Source organism: Carcharodon carcharias, chromosome 39, assembly GCF_017639515.1.
Source record: "Carcharodon carcharias isolate sCarCar2 chromosome 39, sCarCar2.pri, whole genome shotgun sequence".
Classification (NCBI taxonomy): Eukaryota; Metazoa; Chordata; class Chondrichthyes; order Lamniformes; family Lamnidae; genus Carcharodon; species Carcharodon carcharias.
In genome coordinates this window covers 2,210,176-2,229,372 of record NC_054505.1, presented here as the reverse complement: position 1 = coordinate 2,229,372, position 19,197 = coordinate 2,210,176, and the positions used below count along the sequence as shown (strand labels likewise).

At 44.1% G+C, this 19,197-nt stretch overlaps 1 long non-coding RNA gene across 1 annotated transcript; it reads right to left on the bottom strand.

Annotated features, from left to right (window-relative positions):
• Positions 1-1,921: 1,921 nt before the first annotated feature.
• LOC121273105 lies at positions 1,922-8,595 on the bottom strand. The gene is made up of 4 exons (XR_005941948.1): positions 8,539-8,595; positions 5,434-5,461; positions 3,948-3,991; positions 1,922-1,948 (listed from the first exon to the last, which is right to left on the bottom strand). It is a non-coding gene; the product is annotated as an uncharacterized LOC121273105 (long non-coding RNA).
• Positions 8,596-19,197: the final 10,602 nt, after the last annotated feature.

The following is a 19,197-nucleotide window of genomic DNA, read 5'->3' as shown; positions in this document are numbered from 1 at the left end:
GGGATTGACTGGCTGCTCACGGATACTTCTGCAATTCAAGTCATTAGCAGAGAGGGATGCTTTTTCTCGCACTAGCAAGATGGGACTCGCCAGCAAAGGCAGGGAAAAAGGAGATTCCATAAAAGGAATGAATTTTCGAACTGAATGCAGGCAATAAGTGATCATCCGCCAATGTTCCATTGACTTCAATAGTTAAAGATTCTTATGGGATGTCCAATGGCCGGATAAATCCCAATTACCAGGAGAACATACCAAAGCAAGGAATAGAATCAGGAGTAGGCTATTCGGCCCCTCGGGCTTGTCCCACCATTCGACAAGTCCATGGCTGATCTGATAGTGTCATTAACTCCAAGCTCTTCCCTCCCTCACTCCATCCCCGCCCCAAAAGCCTTGACTCTCTTGCCAGCCAAAATCCCATCTAACGCAGACTTCATACATTCAATGTCACAGCCTCCACTGCTGTCTAGCGGAGATATTTCCACAGGCAAACGATTGTCTGAGAGAAGAAGTTGATTCTCATCTCCGCTTTCAATGGTAAACATTCTTTTTTTTAATCTTTGCGCCCACCTCCTGTCTAGATTCCCACAGGAGCAGAGGAATCGTCTGAGTATATATCGTGTCACCACCCCCCTCCACCACCTAGTAACTTCGATGTTTCAATATGACCACCTCTCATTGGTCTGAACCCAAATGTATAAATGATCATCTTTCCTCCTCAGGCAACCTTCCATTGCAGGGACTTGCCCAGTGAACCTTCTCTGAACTGCTTTCAATGCAATTATATCCCTCTTGAACTATGGAGAACAGACATGTACACACCTGCTCTCACCAATGCCCCGTGCAGCTAGAATCTTTGCCCGAGATATATTATCAAGCGTTCATCAAGAAAGCATCCAAGATAGGGGGCAACTCAGCATTCAAATTTGGGTACAACAATGTCTTGTGTAGGACATTTGCATTTCACGCTTGCTCAGCCTAGAGAATTGAAATTTACTTTCTTCAATAATAACGTTTCTTGCTTTCCGCATGCAAATCACAAATGAATAAGAAACTGGTTTAAAGTGCCTATATCCGATTACATGGGGGTTGATTTAAGGTGTACCGCTGCAATAACACAAATTAAACTCTTAATTCGCTTCATGACCTGCAGAGGGAGCAACTCATCACTTCAGTTTCAAAGACTCGTCTCCTGTTGGAAGTCGGCTGCACAATTCATTGAGACAAACATTGATCAGTTGGAATCACATCCCTGCATACAATTCGGTGGAATTTTTAAACACAGTTAAAACGCGACTGCAAATGCATTTGATGGAATAAAAATGCATTAACGGACAATATGATAATCATATTAAACAGCAGAAAAAAATAACTGAGTGGGTGAATGCTGGAATATATTGCTGACATTCTTCCAGAAGCATGAATGAGCGAAATAAAAGAGATGATCCGAGGATATTAAACTCGCCACCTCACACACACACAGCCAACAATGCATGCCATAACCTCACCCACGCGCAAGGGACCAGCATCATCCGCAGAGCACCCGACCTGCAGAGACACTCAGCCACAGATCTTAACTCGCACAGCACCTCACCCGCACAGACCCTTCAGCCGGACACAGTCCCTCAACCTCACATCCCCTCAGCAGCACACCCCCTCACCTGCACAGCCCTCTCAACCACACAACCTCCTCACCCGCACAGCCCCTCATCCGCACAGACCCTCACCCGCACACAACTTCACCCGCGAACACTCTCACCTGGACACCCCATCACACACACAGCCCCTCACCGGCACAATGCTCAACCGTACAGGTCCTCACGCACACACAACCTCACCCACACAGCACCATACCCACACTCCCCTTCACCCACACAGACCCTCACCCGCACACACCGCAATTTGCAACTTACATCTCTCTTCGGCCTTTTCTTTAGGATAAGATCAGCGTCTAAATAAAGCAACAACATATTAAAAACAACATATTGATGAGTAAGTGCTGACAATATTCGTCCCTTTCAGAGAAGAGCTTGATGTCAATGTTAGGATCTGTTTTCTCGAGGATGCTTCATTAAGTTACTCTCATTACCAAGGAATTACGGACAACTAACCTTCAGACAGCACAGTGTGGTATTTGACTGCTCGTGAGGGAGCGAATACAATTCCAAAATTAGTGTTTCATTCCCATTTTCTTCTTCAATCCAGGAAATGGGATGGACAGGTATTTCCCCGGGAATGGGGGCCAGATTTACAATCTCCAGCACGTTATGGTTACCCAAGTAACAATGCATTATTGGTGTTATAAAGGGTCATAGTGTCACGATAATGGGTAAAACATTTAGGGCTGAGATGAGGAGAAACTTCTTCACTTAGACTGAGGTGGAACATTCTAATTCTCTACTTCTGTGGCTGTGGATGCCAAATGACTGAATATATTTAAGAGGGAAATTGTTTTATAGACTAAAAGCGTCAAGGGGTATGGACAGAATGCGGCATTATGGTGTGATGGTGGGAGTATTGAGATAAATGCTCAGCCTTGGTCATACTGGATGGTGAAGCCGGCTATATGGACCTAATGGCCTGCTTATGCTCCGATTTTCTAAGTTTCTATGTCTCAGGTTGGTCAGTCAGTATAACCCTCACTTATGCCTCATACTTCACTCAGCCTCCACTTTAAAGCTTTTAAATTATCCGGACTGTCCACTCGAAGGGGTGGCGTGTTCCACCATTCCAGCACTTCTGCATAAACATTTGGAGTTCAACCGCCACTCCCGGGCTTCCGGAAGAGAAAACAAAGCGGGCGTTCCAGTGCAGTACTGTTGGGGCGCTGCACTGATGGATACGATTGCAAAGAAAGGCTCCATCTGCTGGTTGGTGGATGGAAATCTTCCGGAGCATATGTTTCGTTGATGATTTGGGGAATTATTCCTAGTTACCCAGGGCATAGTTTACCTAACAATCATCATCACTAAAGCAAATTCTCTGATCATTTATATATTTCTGTTTGTGGGAGTTTGATTTGCGCCTAATGGTTCCCGGTTCGGACACAGCAGAAATTTATAACATCAGTAAGCTGATTGCTGTCGTAATTGTAGCTTTATGCAATGTGCTGACTGCAGCTTTCCAGCCCATTGTGTTGAGAAAGAACACATGACAGTTTGAACGAATCGGCTGTAGGCATAGAGGACCTTCTAGTTGTGGAGCTTGATGAAAGGATGTAACTGAAGCTGCAGCATGTAAATAAAGTCCGATGATTCTAATGATAACCCTGTTGGGAAAATCAGATCCTTAATACTTGCAAAATGCTTTGAAGGCGCCCATTTGTTGTGTAAATTGTTCTATAAATGCAAGCATTTCTTCTTTTTTTTATTTCAAATTAGAACTTCAGAATAAACTATTTGTTTACTAGGGCGAAAACAAGTTCATGACCTCTTGTTTTGCTCTCTCCACTACCAGAAACCTTATGCTATGTTTCAAAGAACGTATTCAGAAAATTTCTCATTCTCCCATTTTCATAAGGAAAAATGCCCAGTAATACTAACACCCTGCTGAAAGTTAGATCTTCATCGATCATCCTTGTAAATACTTTAAACCTGCTCAAGATTCTCTGTACAAGTGTTTTTATCCTACACTGAGCTGCATTGTCCCCAATACTAATTCGTGGAGCGAAGGTTTGACACAATTTTCGCTTTTCGTTTTGGCATTTATTTTCTACCAGTTTTGAAATCACCTGCTTGGAGTTTGAAAGGGATGGTAACTTTCATTGCTTCATTTAGAAATTTGCGCGACAGCAATCCTTGATACGTTTGCTACTCTACAAATTTAAAGCTGTAATTTTCAAATTTTCAACAACATCGTAATTTTTTTTGCTGGTTATTATTCATGAAGTGTTGACAAATCTCTGAACACAAAAGACAATTCTGGCCATAGGAATTTAGAAGTGAACTCACATGTAATATCTTCGCTGTTTTGCTCTCCAGAGGGCACCACCTTTCTTTACATAACAGAAATGGCCAGTTAGTCACATTATCTGATGTGGCCCGAGTCAGTTAAAACTTGAGCCAGAGATTGAAATGACTGCAGGTGCGATTCCCTTTGCAAAAGCTTTCCTGATTGCATGACCAGGAACTTGTTTCCCTTAAGCTGTTTCAAACCCAGAATGAATACCGAGAATTGCGGCAGATGTTTTGAAGGGAATGACACAAGCACATGGTTGAAAGAGAGGCCGCGCCCGCACCGTGAGAGAGACTGCGCACGCATCGCGAAAGAGCACGAACCCGCAACATGAGGGAGGCCGCACCCGCAGGGCGAGAGAGCACGCGCACGCAGAACGGGAGGGGCCGCGCACGCACGGCGAGATATCACGTGAGTAAGGCCACGCAAGCAGCAGCCAGAAAAGGCAGGGTTTGCAGAGCATTGGAATGTTTTTCAGGTCGACATTGAAAGACAGCGGTTCAACAGGGTGGGTGGGGGGGGGGGGGGGGGGGGGGGGGGGGGGGTGGGGGGGGGTGCGGTGGGGGTGATAGGTTGTACGGGGTGGGCGGGAATGTGGGGTAGAGGTTACAGTGGGATCATCCGTTATCGTATTGAATGGCGTAGCAGGCTCGACGGGCAGAGTGACCCACTCCTATCCCCAATTCGGTTCCCTAATTACCCTGGGGAGATTAATAGCAGGAGCAGCCCATTCGGCCCTGGAACCTGCTGCCCCATGCCTAATGGCTGAACTGCTTGTGCTGTCAACTCCATTTTCCTTCCTGCCCCACCGCTCCTCACGCTCCTACATAACTCTCTACATCATTGTCTCTGAACAGCACACACTCTCTAACCCAGACTTGAGCATATTCAACTTTCACTGCTCTCTGTCCAGAGTGATTCCACAGGCTGTCGCCACCATGAGAGAAAAAATGGAGCTGGTTCGCAAGCAGTTACTCAATCGCAGAAGCATCTCGAAAGGTTAACTCATTTCTCCGCCTCTGCATAAACTTCAGCAGGACTGTCGAGTGGGACAGGGTTTGTTTCAGATGTATGAAGTCCCGGTTTCGATCCGCGGCGTTGGCATGCAGTGCGCTGCATATTTTAAATGAGTGTATTATATAAAATAAGCGAGAGAGAGAGGGGGAAAATTATGAGAGAAATCGACTGTTTATACAAAAGAAGGAGTGAGCTTGTAAGTTTCTCTGCGTGCCTTCTAGCATGATTGCGTGGGTGCATGTGTCACTTTATGTGATATTGCGTTTTCACGTGTGTATCTATTTATTAGCCTTTATTTACACATACCCTTCTTTATAATGAGAATGAGTGCAGTTTTGAGTTGCAGACCGCGATCCTCAAATTAAAAAGGCACAAAACTTATACAGAACACAAATTGTCTGAAAACGGGCTTCTGATCATTATGTTGGAATCATATCATTGAAATGCACCATATAATGGCCTCACCTGGTTTCCCTATTGTCTTTCATCTTTCCTGAGAAGGAAACATAAGGATTAGAATTCGAGAACACAATAGGAGCTTGAGAAACAAATCAAAGAGCAGCGAATGTCTTTGAGCATCCCATTGCCCATTGAAATGTGAATGTTGACATAGTGTTTGTTTGACTGGGCACCTAAGTAAGAATCATGCACTAAGGCTTCGTAACCATGAGTTTGTATCCCTCCCAGGGAGCTGGGTACTTTGAATTCAGTTAATGAAATACAATTGGAATAAAAGTCAAATTAGAATTAGTCATGGTGATCATGGGCCTACCATCAATGAAGCATCTTGTTCAAGAATGCTCTTTAGAGAATTCAACCTGCTGTCCTGCCTAGCCGAGATGCAACTGCAGAGCCCACAGTGATGCTCTGCATAGTAAAATACCTCCTGAGAGTCAGTAAGGACAATAAGTGATGGTCAATAAATGCGGGTTTGGCGAATAATGCCCAAAACCCATGTAGAAATAAATTTTAAAAAATCATTAATTAAATGGAACGAAAATATTTGTCAGGTGTGAAACACGCATGTTTCCGACCCTGAGAGATGAGCACTACAACAGTGCATTGAGGAACTGGAGTCTGCGAATGTTAATCTACAACATGCATTAGTTCAAAGTGTAACCATGTATGTTTATCCGAACCAGCGTATGGTTCCAGCTGATGTATCCATGGAAGGTGCAGCTTGTGGTCATTACAAAGAGGGAACTTTACCCCATATTTCTCAAGAGTCTCATTTAGATATGGGATGTCACTAATGATGAGGAACATGTTAAAAAACAGAATGGCATTACTGGCACTCAAACACCCCACTATCAACATCCTGGTTGTAAGCCTTGACTCGAAACTGAGCTGGACTAGCCACATAAATACTATGCCTAGAAATGCAGGTCAGAGACCAGGAATCATGCGGCGAATATTTCACCTCCTTACTCCTAAAAGCCCTCCAACATCTACAGCGCTCCAAGTCAGGAGTGTGATTCAATAGTCCCCACTTGCCTATATGAGTGCAGCTCCAACACACTGAAAAAAGTTCTACACCATCCAGGAAAAAGCAGCCCTGCTTGAATGGTACCATCCACAAACTGTCACTCGGTCCATGCTTGACGCACATTAGACAAGTGTGCGCCTTCAACAAGATGCACTGTGGGAATTCACCAGGTCTCCTTTGACAGTATTTTCCAAACACATGACCACTGCCATTTGGAGGGACATGGACAGCAGACACATTGCGATACCATGACCTGGGAGTTCGCCTCAAGCCTCTCGGCATCCTGACTTGGAAGTTTATCTGCCATTCTACACTGTTGCTGTTTCAAAATCAGGGAACTCCGTCCTTAACAGCACTGTGGTGGTACAAGTCACAATTAATTTAGGGAGGGTTTCCGAAGGGGCGAGTGGCAGGGAGTTAGGAGGCAGAGTGGAGTGAAGCGTCACATGCGGAAATGGTTTTTGGCTGACTTTCAAAGGCAAGAGCCTTCCAGATAATTAAGTCAGTTCAAGGAGGCTTCATACATCCCCCATAGGGTGTGCACAGTGCCCCAATCCCATTGCAATGTCCAGATGTTTTGTCAATGATTCGAAGACTTTCGACACCAGAATAGCAGCAGTTGTTAATTCTTAGCCTGATTACTCTAGAATAATTTTCTTATTTCTGATCTAGTTTACTTTACACCAGAAAGTGATTGTCTCCAATTGACTGTCCTTCCATTCCTGCGATGATCCTTATCCCATATAGTACTTTCAAGTGAAGCACCATTTCACTCGCAATTCCCTCAATTTATTCTACAGCATTCGCAGCTCCCAATGCAATTTCCTCTATATTGGAGAGACCAAAGGCAGACTGGGTGACTGCTTTGCATAAAACCTTTTGTCTGTGCGCAAGCATGACCCAGACCTCCCTGTCGCTTGCCGTTTCAACAATCCACCCTGATCTCATGTCCAGATGTCCGTCCTTAGCCTGATGCATTGTTCCAGTGAAGCCCAACGCAAACTGGAGGAACAGCACCTCATTTTCCGACTAGGCACTTTACATCCTTCGGGACTGAATATTGTGTTCAACAACTTCAGATCATGAATTCTCTCCCCCATCCCCACCCCCTTTCCGATAGCCCTTTCTTCAAATAACTTATATAGAATTTTCTTTTCAAACCTATTTCCGTTGTTTTTAAATCTATTTGCATCCATTTTCAATCTCTACCTTTTAGCCAATTTCGATCCCTTCACCCAACCCCACCTCCACTATGGCTATCTGTACCTTGCTCGTTCTGCTTTCTAACCTTAATGTCATCTATTCACACATTTCTTAGCTAATATCAACAACGACAACACGTCTTTCTCCTTTTTCCTGCGACAACATTTGGCTATCTCCACATACTGCTGGCACTCTATCCAGCTTTCCATGTCCCACCACCCAACCCCCTAAAACCTTGCTTATATTTCATCTCTCTTCTATTTTTCCTTAGTTCTGTTGAAGACTCATTCGGACTGTAATCCTTAAATCTGTTCCACTCCACAGATGCTGTCAGATTTGCTGAATTTATCCAAGTATTTTCATTTTTTTTCTCATACGATATACTCTCTGAACAACCTGTAGAAACTCAACAACCGTGAGCCCTTCCCCCATTCTTCTCAACCTCAGAGTGTTGGGGTGGACATTTGAATTTGTTTTATTTTCCAGCGCCATTCCGCTCATTGTGTCCCCTGCCATGAGAGAATTCTAACCCGATCATGTGCCCTGGACGGTGGCCCAAACACAGCGGTATGACTGAGACCCGCATCATGAACCAGCCATTTGTTCAGCTCTTGTGAAATCAGTGCCGCTGGATATTGGACGGAATGTCTGACAGGTGGTAATTGTGACATTCCCGGGCCTGCCATTCCGCCCCAGGTTAATTTCTACCTAGGCCTTTGCGTTTGGCATTTTCACCATTCATACCGGGATCGCCCTACATTTTATTTTGGAGGTTAGTGTTGGGTGATTTAGGGAATTGGATCATATTGACCACCATGAGTCGACTGCTAACTTTGTCTATTCATCTGAAATAAATCATTGTTACATATCATCTGACCTACCTTTTTTCCAGAGGCAGAGACCCAACAGAGCAAGGAGGAGAATCACACCCACAGCAAAACCAATACAAACAGCCAGGGGAACATATTCCAGTTCTGAATGAGGTAAAGGGGGAGAGCAGGACATTGTTAATGGACAGCTTCCACAACAAAGGTAACAATCTGCAAATTAATGCAGGTCAACAATTTGGACTAGAATACCGGGGAAAACAAAGACATAGAGAGAGAGAAAGATAATTTAAGAGTCATCAAATTATGCGGCAAAGAAGGGGGCCTATCAACCCATCGCGCCTGTGCCGAGAACTTGAACGGCAGAGTCGATTACCGCCGCTCTGCGGCCCCATTCGCACTTTCCATATCGCCATGTAACGTTAATGCAATATCATTTTTCATTTCCGTATTTTAAACTGTGGAATAGTATACCACTGTCTTGCAGATCACAAAATAACTTAATGCTTGCAAAATAATGCAATTACCTTTTATCTGTGTTCCGTGGTTAGAAACTCTTCCGCCAGTCTATGGAACTCCTCCGTGTTTAAATAATCAAGTTCCATCAGTATTTCGAACCGACCGATTAAATCACAAAATAACATTGTTCCCAGATCAGACGTTGCAGCATTTCCCATGCTGCTCATTTAATTGGAAGTGTTTTTTCTTTAGGCTTTCCATTGGTTGGACAACCTGCCGAGCCTTTTGTATTCGCAGCCCGTCTCCCTCCCATGTCTAATTGGCGCACACGCAAACACTGCTTGAAAAAAGGCCAATCAGCAATGGGGCTGGCGGAAGGCGCGGGGGCGGGGGAGAGAGGAGAGGGGAGAATGGGTGTGGTGACGCGGAAGCCTGACAATACCCCCGCTGCAATGATGCAAACAGCATGCTGAATTGCAATTGGTTGACTTATTTCTTGCGTTGTGGGACCCTTAAGTCCTGCTTTGGATATTGACAGCGTACTTCCTACCAGGCAATTATTCCATTCATTCAGGCTAATGGGAGCAAGTTTAATTGTCATTGCATCAATGCTGCAATTTGGATAGGAGAACAGGCTGCTCTCATTTTTAAGCCGCTTTGAATTGTTAAGTGTGTAAGTTAGTGTAGTGATGAAAGGGCACACGTCGAAACTACAACAGCAACAACTTGTATTGCGGTCGGATGGATACAGTAACTGTGAATCCCACTCACCAATCACAGTGATGTACACAGGGTCACTCAGAGCCGAGGATAGATTTCTTCCGGTAATCAGCGCTTCATACCGACAGGTATAATTTCCAATGTTAGAGCGATCGACTTTCCAGATGGTGAAGATAACAGAATTGATCCATGAAGCAGCAGACTTGACATCACAGTGAGTCGCATTCCCTTGCCTGTGTAGGTAAAATGCGATGGCAGGAGCGTACCCGTGGCTTGTACAGTTAAAAGTGACAGCATCACCCCGAACAACAACGCTAGAATCCACGGAAATGTATGGTTCGGGAATTTCTGGAATTAGAATCAAAGAGTTAGTGAAGGTTGATTCAAAATTCAATACTGGCTTTTCTCAAAAAATGAGTTTCACAAAATAAAACTCATGTTAAAATTTCATTAAGCACTGCTTAGCATCCATATCGAAACAAAAATTCTGCAAAGATTCAGGCAGCATCTGTGGATGGAGAAACAGGGCATAACTTCAAGTCTGTATGACTTCTTCAGAATTAAAGCGAATTGGGAAAGTTTTGGATTATCTAGTGAAAGGGATGGAACAGCTGGAGTAAGATAGAGGGTCATGGGAAGGTGGAGGATCAAGAGAAATTTGAAAAGGTTTGCATGGACACAAAACAAATTGGATGGAAATGGCTGTGTTAAAGTCTAAAAAGATGCGAATAATGGCGCAAATGTCAGGTAACAATGCGTAAATTGGGTACTTTTCAGCCTTTTATACTTAACACTGATATCCACTAACTCAGACCATGAGCTCGTTCCTCCATTTTCATATATTTCCCATGGCCTCTCCCCCACAGGGCCATCTGTAACCTGTTTTGCTTTCAGTGAGATGACACTTGATCTGCCATTAATACATATGGATATTTCTGCCAATATTAGCTCCTTCTTTCGTCTTCAACTCGCACATTAACACACCATTTCTCGTGTGTCCATCGCATCTTTGTCAGCATCTCCTGAGTACCCTTTTATCCCTGCCATTCTCTTCTGTTTGAACTTCTCCACACCCTCTTAAACTCTGAAGAAGAGTCATACAGATGCTAAATGCTAACTCTGTTTCTATCTCCACAGATGATGCCAGATGTGTGGAGCCCTCCAGAAATTTCTGTTTTCATTTCAGATTTCCAGCATCCTCCGTACTTTGCTATTATTTTGATAGACCTCGTTTGGAAGGCTGTGCCTAGTTATTGGCGTCACCCTATGGGAAGGATAGACATGCCTTGTCAAAGAGGAACAGTACATTAACTAGAATGTTTTCAGAGAGGAGGCATGCAGAAGGCTGGAGAAGCTGCTAATGTTCACGTAGTTCAGGGACGGTTAATTGAGATTTTCATAGAGCTATATGAAATCATTATGGGGTTGATAAAGTAAATAAGGAGCAATGGTTTTTAGTGGTAGAATATTTAGTAACCTGATAATGTAGATTTCAGATGATTGTAAATGAGCCGGAAGAGATATGAGTAAATTAGTGTAAATGCTTCAATTTGTTAGAAATTGGAATGATCTCTCTGGAAGTGAGATGAAAGCAGAATCAACAGGAACTTTCAAAGGGAAGAGGGTAAACATCTCTGAGGATTAATTTCGCGCAATTATTAGGATAAAGGCTTGTGAGTGAAGGTAACTTACCTCCTAAAGGGCAAATAGCAATCTGAAATACATTTTCTCCCTGCCAGTTAGGACAACACCTCAAGAACGAATGCAGAGAAAGCTGATAGCTCTTTCAAACAGCCACCACAGGAATGATGGGCCGAGTGGTCTTAGCCTCTGCTGTTGCTTTTTTCTGCTTCTAAGATTAATGGTGCCACTTGCAGCAATAGGTCAGTGTTAAGGTTAAGGATTAGACGAGCGATGGACAAAATGTCCCTCTCTGTGACTGTTGAACAGTATGAAATACGGTTCTCTCATTTACCAAGATTGACTGAATAGGTTTGGCTGATGGAACTCAAGTCCTAGGCTACATAAATCTAAGTCCGGGAGAACAAAACTCCTTTAGTAATGTCAGCGGTTGAGTGTCGGCCTGGGTTCTGGAGCTCAAGGTCGAGAATAAATAGATCTACCTCCGACAGTGCAGCCCTCGCTCAGTATTGGCACCGGGGGAGCGTTGGCCGGCATTGTGCTCAAAACCTCGAACGTGTGCATGTACCTCCGACAGCGCATCGCTCCATCAGTCCTGGAATCTGGTGGGAATTATTTGGACGGCATTTGTGGAGCTCACGAGTTGCAGTGAAATTTGACCCCATTGCCTCACAAATCGGGCGAATGTGCCACCAAAGTAGAGAAGTTATTATTTGTTTTCTGTTGAGAAAGTCCAACCACATCGAAGGCATCAATGCATGGAAATAAAGCTGATACATGGACATGAATGTACCATTCAGCACCGAGCTGTGGAAGCTATCTTTGATGTCATAACGGGTCTAAAACATTCCCAACTAAGACTGTGATGTCTCCCGGCAATGGACGCCAGCTTCCCACAGTGATAGAGAATTCAACTGCTGACTGTCCCCCCACAACATACTCCTGCCTTCCAATCCCGCCCACCCCAGACCCGGCATGCAAATTCAATACAGAAAGGATGAATTCATTTCCATTGGTTAATACTGTGGAATGATATCTGCGATCATTTGGGCACCGTCCCCGCTTATTAGAAAGGATTCATATTGTTATAGTAAATGTAACATTGATTATTTGAGAGTAACAATTCCATAAATACAAATGTTTACATTTCTGTTCCCTGTTACTCACCTGCTATTGTCACTGTGATAGGCTGGCTCGGTTTGGAATCTAATTGCCTGCTCTGGACTGTAATTCTGTATTGACATTGATATTGTCCGCTGTGGCTTAGACTTGTATTCGGGAATGTTAACGTATTGGCATTTGAGGTAATTGTACTAGTGTCCAGCCATTGAGATCCTTTATAAAAATAAAACCTTTTCTTGCGATTATCTCCAGACACGTTGCACGTCATGGTCATCGTCTCTCCGACTGCATAAACCCTTGTTTTTTGATCAAGAGATACCACGGGGATTTTGAGCGGAACTGTGGTAAAATGAATGGAATTAACAATTAGAAATGGATCAGACTCTTTCCTTGTACAGCAGTGGGTTATAGGCACATTAACTGACCTGTGCCGAGGCGACTTGTTTACAAGTGTTTGAGAATTCACAAGTGTAAAGGTCTGGATTTGATGACGAAGGAAGGAGGATAAGTAAACGCATTTCTAAACGCCAATCAGAACCTCGGGCCTTCCCTAACAGCTCCACAGCAGACAAAGTAGACTGAAGTGTACTCGTTATGGTAATCGAGGAGTCGCACAGGCAGATTTGAGCTGAGCAGGATCCCATGAAATGACGTCAATTGATGAAGGGAAAATCAACGTGATTCTTCCTTCAGCGATGTTGTATTAAGGGTGTGTGTTTGGCCCATTGATACAGAAGCGAAGTTCCCACTGAAATGACATGCAACAGAGCTTTTTTTTTAACCTAAACACGAAATTGCGGACTGTGTCCCCATTTTGTACTCACTTCAGAAATGGGTGAGATGAACAGTGCATCAGTAATGGCACCGGCGTGTCTGGTGGCGGGGTGGGGTGGGGATTGTGTTGGGTGTGGTGTTAACTCAGGCAACGGAGCTCAAATCCAAGGGTATATAAATATTCCTCCATCAGTGCAGCACTCCCTCCGTGTTGGCACTGTGGTGCACTTTTCGAGTTCATGAGCTCAAGTGAAACTTGGCTCCATTGCCATTTCATTCAGGCAAAAGTGTTAGCGAAGAAGGTAAGTTTTTATTTAGTTCTGGTGAAATTGTCCAATATCATCGAAGGTACCAGTATCTCGTTATAAAGGCAATTCATGGAATCGAAGGTGCCTTTCAGCACCGAGATGTAGAAGGGATCTCTGATGTCATAACGGGCTAAATACAATCCCAATTAAGTGTCTAAGATTTTCAATCAATGGACACTATCTTCCCACAGCGGCAGAACAATTCAGCTGCAGCCTGTCCCCACAGACAATACACCTTCGTTCCCCTACTGCCCATCCCATCCCCTGCAATCACAGTCGATGCAGAGCGGGTGAATTCAAACCCCATGGGTCTAAATTGTGGAATGAGGTCACCGATCATTTGGCCGCCTCCCGAGCATTTGAAACGGGTCATAATCTTACACTGAATATAATATTTATTATTTGAGAATACCCACACCATTAAAAGACGTTTAAAATTATGTTCCCTGTCAATCACCTGCTATGGTCACCGTTACAGCCTGGCTCTGTTTGGATTCAAACTGCCTGTTCAGGACGGTTACTCTGTATTGACATTGGTATTGTCCACTCTGGCTTGGACTGGAATTCGAGATTCTAAAAGTATTGGTATTTGAGGTGGTTGCACCAATGGACAGCTGTTGATAACCTTTATAAAAATAAAAAAAAATCTCGCGATTATCTCCAGTCACGGTGCAGGTCATGGTGATCGTCTCTCCGGCGGCATACACCCTTGTGTTTTGATCAAGAGATATCACCGGGGTTGTTAGCGGATCTGTGATAAAACGAATTGAAGGAACAATTAAAAATGGAACAGCGTCTTTCCATGCATAGCAGTAGGGTGTAGACACATTTACTGATCTGTGACGAGGAGAATTGTTTACAAATGTTTCACATTTCACAAATGTAAAGTTCAGGATTTGATGACGAATGAAGGAGGATAATGCATTTCTAATGCATTTCTAAAGGCCAATCAGAAACTCCAGCCTTCCCTAACAGCTCCGCAGCTGACAAACTAGACTGTGGTGTATTCTTCATGGCAATCGAGGAGTCTCACAGGAAGATTAGTGCAGAGCAGGATCCCTTGCATGGACATCCATTATTGATGAGATATGCATCGTGATTTTTCCCTCTCTGATTTTGTTTTAAGGTTGAGCTTTTGGCCCACGGATAGGATGTAAAATTCCCACTAATATGACTCACAGAAACGCCACTAGGTTTTTTTAACGCGAGACAAAATTGCTGACTGGGCTGATGTTTTCAATGTCCCATTAGAATTAGGTGAGGTCACAGGACTGGCACCGAGTGGGTGCAGGCCAGGATTATGGAGCACAAATCGGAAAACAAATCTCTGACAGACAGTGTAGCGCTCTCTCACTACTGGCACTGACTGTTTGCCGGCCTGGATTCAGGGTCTTAATCCCTAGACTATTCAGATACACCGTCGAGAGAGCTGCACTCCCTCAGTTCTGACATAGTGTGTGTCACATATACTGGATGTGGAGCTCAAGATGGAGTGGGGATTGATCATGCAACCTTCCGACTTTAGGCAGCGTGCTACCGTTACGATCAGTTCATGATTGAAGAAGGTACAACACTAGTACAGTTATTTCCAACAGCAGATAGATTGGAAAACCACCACCAAGAAGTTCCCCTCCAAGTCACTCACCATTCCGACTCGGAAATACATTGTCTTCCTTCACTCTCGCTGGCTCAAATTCCCCTTCCTAAAACCACTGTGTGTGTATGAACACCAAACCGACTGCAGGGGTTCAAAAGAGCATCACACACCACAATCTCAAGGGCAACGGGGGATGGGCAATAATTGCAGCTGCAGCCATCGAAGCCCACATCACATGAATAAATTCAAAAGAAAATGAAAGCCTAAGCGTAAAAGGATTGGATCGTACATCTAGCCCTAGGTAAGGTGGGATTTGGAATACGGTTTCCCTATAATGTGTCCGCCTCAGTTCTGGGGGCTTGGACACTTGGGACAAGTATGATGTCATTAAAGGGACAACCCAATGACCGTGACATCACCCAATAATGGACAGACAGTCCCTCAGTGATGCAATCTTTCAGCTGCTGACCACCCCCTCACACCCTCCTCATTTATTCCTCTCCTTCCAATCTCAAAACTTGAATTTGCAGTTGATGCCCAGCGGATAAATTTCGTGTCCATTCCTTTTGCAAAATTTCTAGGAATTAAGCAATTAACTCAATGGTTTTCGCATGCTCACCTCTCCCTGTGACTGGCCGTTTAATTTTGATGCAGGGACATGAATCTATGAATATGTCAAGCCTGGTGAAGAGACAGATTAGCAATCTCTGCTCCGTGTCACTGACCTGCGGTAGTCACGGTCACGGCCTCGCTCTTTAGGGATGTCAGATGCCGACCTCCGATGGAAATGACGAATTGACATTGGTATCGTCCTTCGCTATTTGAATCAGTAACCCGGAATGTCCAAGTATGGGCATTTGCGTAAATTTGCCCGAAGTTCAGCGGTGCATCATCTCTGTAAAAATGGAAGGTTTTTTCCCGACCATCCCCAGTCACAGTGCAGGTCATGGTGACCGTCTCTCCTATTACATACACCCTTGTCGATTGATCAACTGTTATCTTTGGTTTTCGTAGCCGCTCTATGATATAAAATAACAATGGGCAAAGCAAATATAAATGAGTAGAACGCATGTAACGTACATTAATTTTTAGTAACACAAAGTCAATTTACCCACAACGAAGGAAGCTATTTATATCAGCGAATGGGATTCGATAAAGGGGGAGTTACCGTGATGATTAGATTGAATAAATGAATAATACACTTCAAAGCGCATTTCAGAAATTCGTTCTTTTTCAATATTGCAAAAGAATTTCAGGCGATTTTTGAGATAGCTAATTCTGTCTGTGTTACTGTGTGTGTCTGTGTGTGCCTTTCTGTTTGTGCGTGATTTTGAGAGTGTTTGTTTGAGACTTCTTTGAGGAAGTGTTTGCATGTTTGTGCCTGTGTGTACGAGTGCATGTGCGCTTGTGCGTGTGTGCTCGGGTTCATGTTCGCGTGCGCGTGCGCTTCATGTGATTGTCCACCTCCATGAACCTAGATGGGCTTTAAATTGTCAAGGAGATGATTTATTAGCAGTGTGAAAAAGGAAATGGCGATGGAATTTATTTCAGCCGGCGACAGCAGATTCAACATTAATTTTCGAAGGGAAAAGTGTCAATGCTTGAGAAGGAATATAACTTAACTTCTAAAGGGCAACTAGGAAGCGGCAATCGCATTCTGCCCTTCACAATTATTGCCACATCTCATGAACAAATGGAAGAAAAGGTTGATGGCTCTTTGAAACAGTTTTCACAGGCAGGATGGGCCGAGTGGACTCAGTCTGTGCTGTTGCATTTTCTTATTTTGTGATTAATGGAGACACCGGCAGTAATGTGCCAGGATGTCGGATCACGATTGGACAAGGGATGAACACAAAGTCACCCTGAGCATTAGACAATGTAAATCAAGGGTTCTTGTTTCAATTGCCAGGAGGGATTGAGCAGACATATTAATACCTGTTCCTTGCCTTCACTCACTTTCTATCGTGACACTCACAGAATTACTGAGCTGTGATTCTAATTCTCTTCCCTTGAGCTACAATCCTACCCCCTCCTTGGATTATAACAGACACAGTGGATGTTGTAACGTTGGCGTTTTTGACGAGTTGATAAGTGGGAAAAGGTTGATAATCGTTGCACATTAACAGTAATGAGACAAGGTCCGAATCGTGTCCACATTTTTGGTGATCTGTTCTGCTGGATTCATGTTGGGACACAATGGAAAGTGCAGCACTTCCGATTCATGTTCTGTAATGTAAATGCAAGTGGGACAACGTGCAGGCACCCGAGAGGTGGGAATCCAGGCAATCGTCATTGTTGCACCTAAAATACGTTACTTCTTACATTACAACTCTCCCATTTCAGTGAAGCTATGCCAGGGAACTCAGATGCTGGTGTTTACTTTCATAAAGGCTTTCAACCAGACATGACAATGCAGCTGGTGCCGTCATCAACTTGGAGGATGTAAAGCTAATGAAGGAAGGTTGCATGGTGCATCATGCCCCACCACATGTGGGTTTTGGCATGGGTTTTCTCTATTGTTTCACCGCGTCAACGGACGCGTTTGGACACTCGGGCCCAGTTTGATATGAGAAAGAGCAGAACCCAATACCGTGGTAGACCAGGAGTTCATCCATTAATGGATACTCTCTCCCCCCAGTGACTGGGGCACACACTCTGCTGCTGACTGCCCTCACACAGCCTCTTACTGCTTTCCTCCTCGTCCCATTTCAACACTTCCAGTGGATGTTGATGGCAAGTGGATGAAATCAGAACCCATTCTTTCAGGGAAAGTGTCATGGCTTCGGAAATGAAGTCAATATTTTTCACAAATAGTCCTCTGCCTAAACACTAGTCATTTCATTTTGATGCTGGGATCCAAATTTGTGAATATGCCATGCCAGGTGAATGGACATATCAAAAATGTCTGTTCCCTGTCACTTACCTGTGATAGTCACCATCACAGCCTCGCTCATTGCCGATGTTAGATGCCGACCTGTGATGAAAATTTCGTATTGACATTGGTATCGCCCTTGCTTACTTTTACCAGTAATGGGGAATGTTCCGGTATTTGTGTCAAATTGCCAGTGGTGCTGCTGTATATAATTTTTGTAAAGGTTGAAGGTTTTCTTCCGATCATCTGCACTCACACTGCAGGTCAGGGTTACCGGCTCTCCTACCACATACACCCCTGTCGATTGGTCAGGTGTTATCACTGGTTTTCTTAACATCTCTGTGATAAAAACGTAAATGGACAATGCAATTATTATTGAATTGCACAAATGTAATGTACAGTCATTTTTGGTATCACAACGACAAATGATCTGCATCGCAGGAGACTGTTTACATCAGGGAATGAGATTCAGTCAAGGGTGAGTTGGGGTTTTGATTAAGCTTAACAAATCATTAACACATTTCAGAATGCAATAAAAAACTTATTCTTTTTCAAAATTGCTATGGAATATCAAGCGGTTTGTTTGTGACATATCCAATTCTGTGTGTGTTGTTGTATGTGCCTTTGTTTGTGCACGTCTGTGTGTGTGTATGTATATTTGGTTCCTATCTTGTGTGTGTGTGTGCGTGAGCACATGTGTGCGTATGTGCATCTGCGTGTATGTGTGTGTGCACGTGTCAGCATGGGCGCGTGTGTGAGTTGGCACATGGGCATTTGTTTCATGTTCGTGTTTGCCTCCATGCACCAGCTGGACGGCAGATTGCCAAAGATGCGGCTCATCACCACATACAGAAAGATAATTATGGACAGAAATTACTTGAGGTGTGTTAGGGGGAATGCAGGAAGAGCGTATTGAAATGGAATTATTTAAATTCTCCAGGCAGCCAGTGCCATCAATCACATTAACATTTAGAGGTTACAACATGAACCTTGCACACGCTTAGGGCCTGCGATCACCAGCAAGGCCTTGGGAGACAGATTGGAGGCGGAGGCTGAAAACAACATACATTAATTGTACTCTTCAATGGATAAGGGAAGGTCAGGTGTTTGAAACCTAGATAGGATTTAAAGTCTCTTCTGTGTGAAGGGCTGGGAGGCCGGGGGCGTTGGGGGTGGCGATGCTGCGTGGGCGGGGGTAGGGGGTGGTTTATGTACCTGGA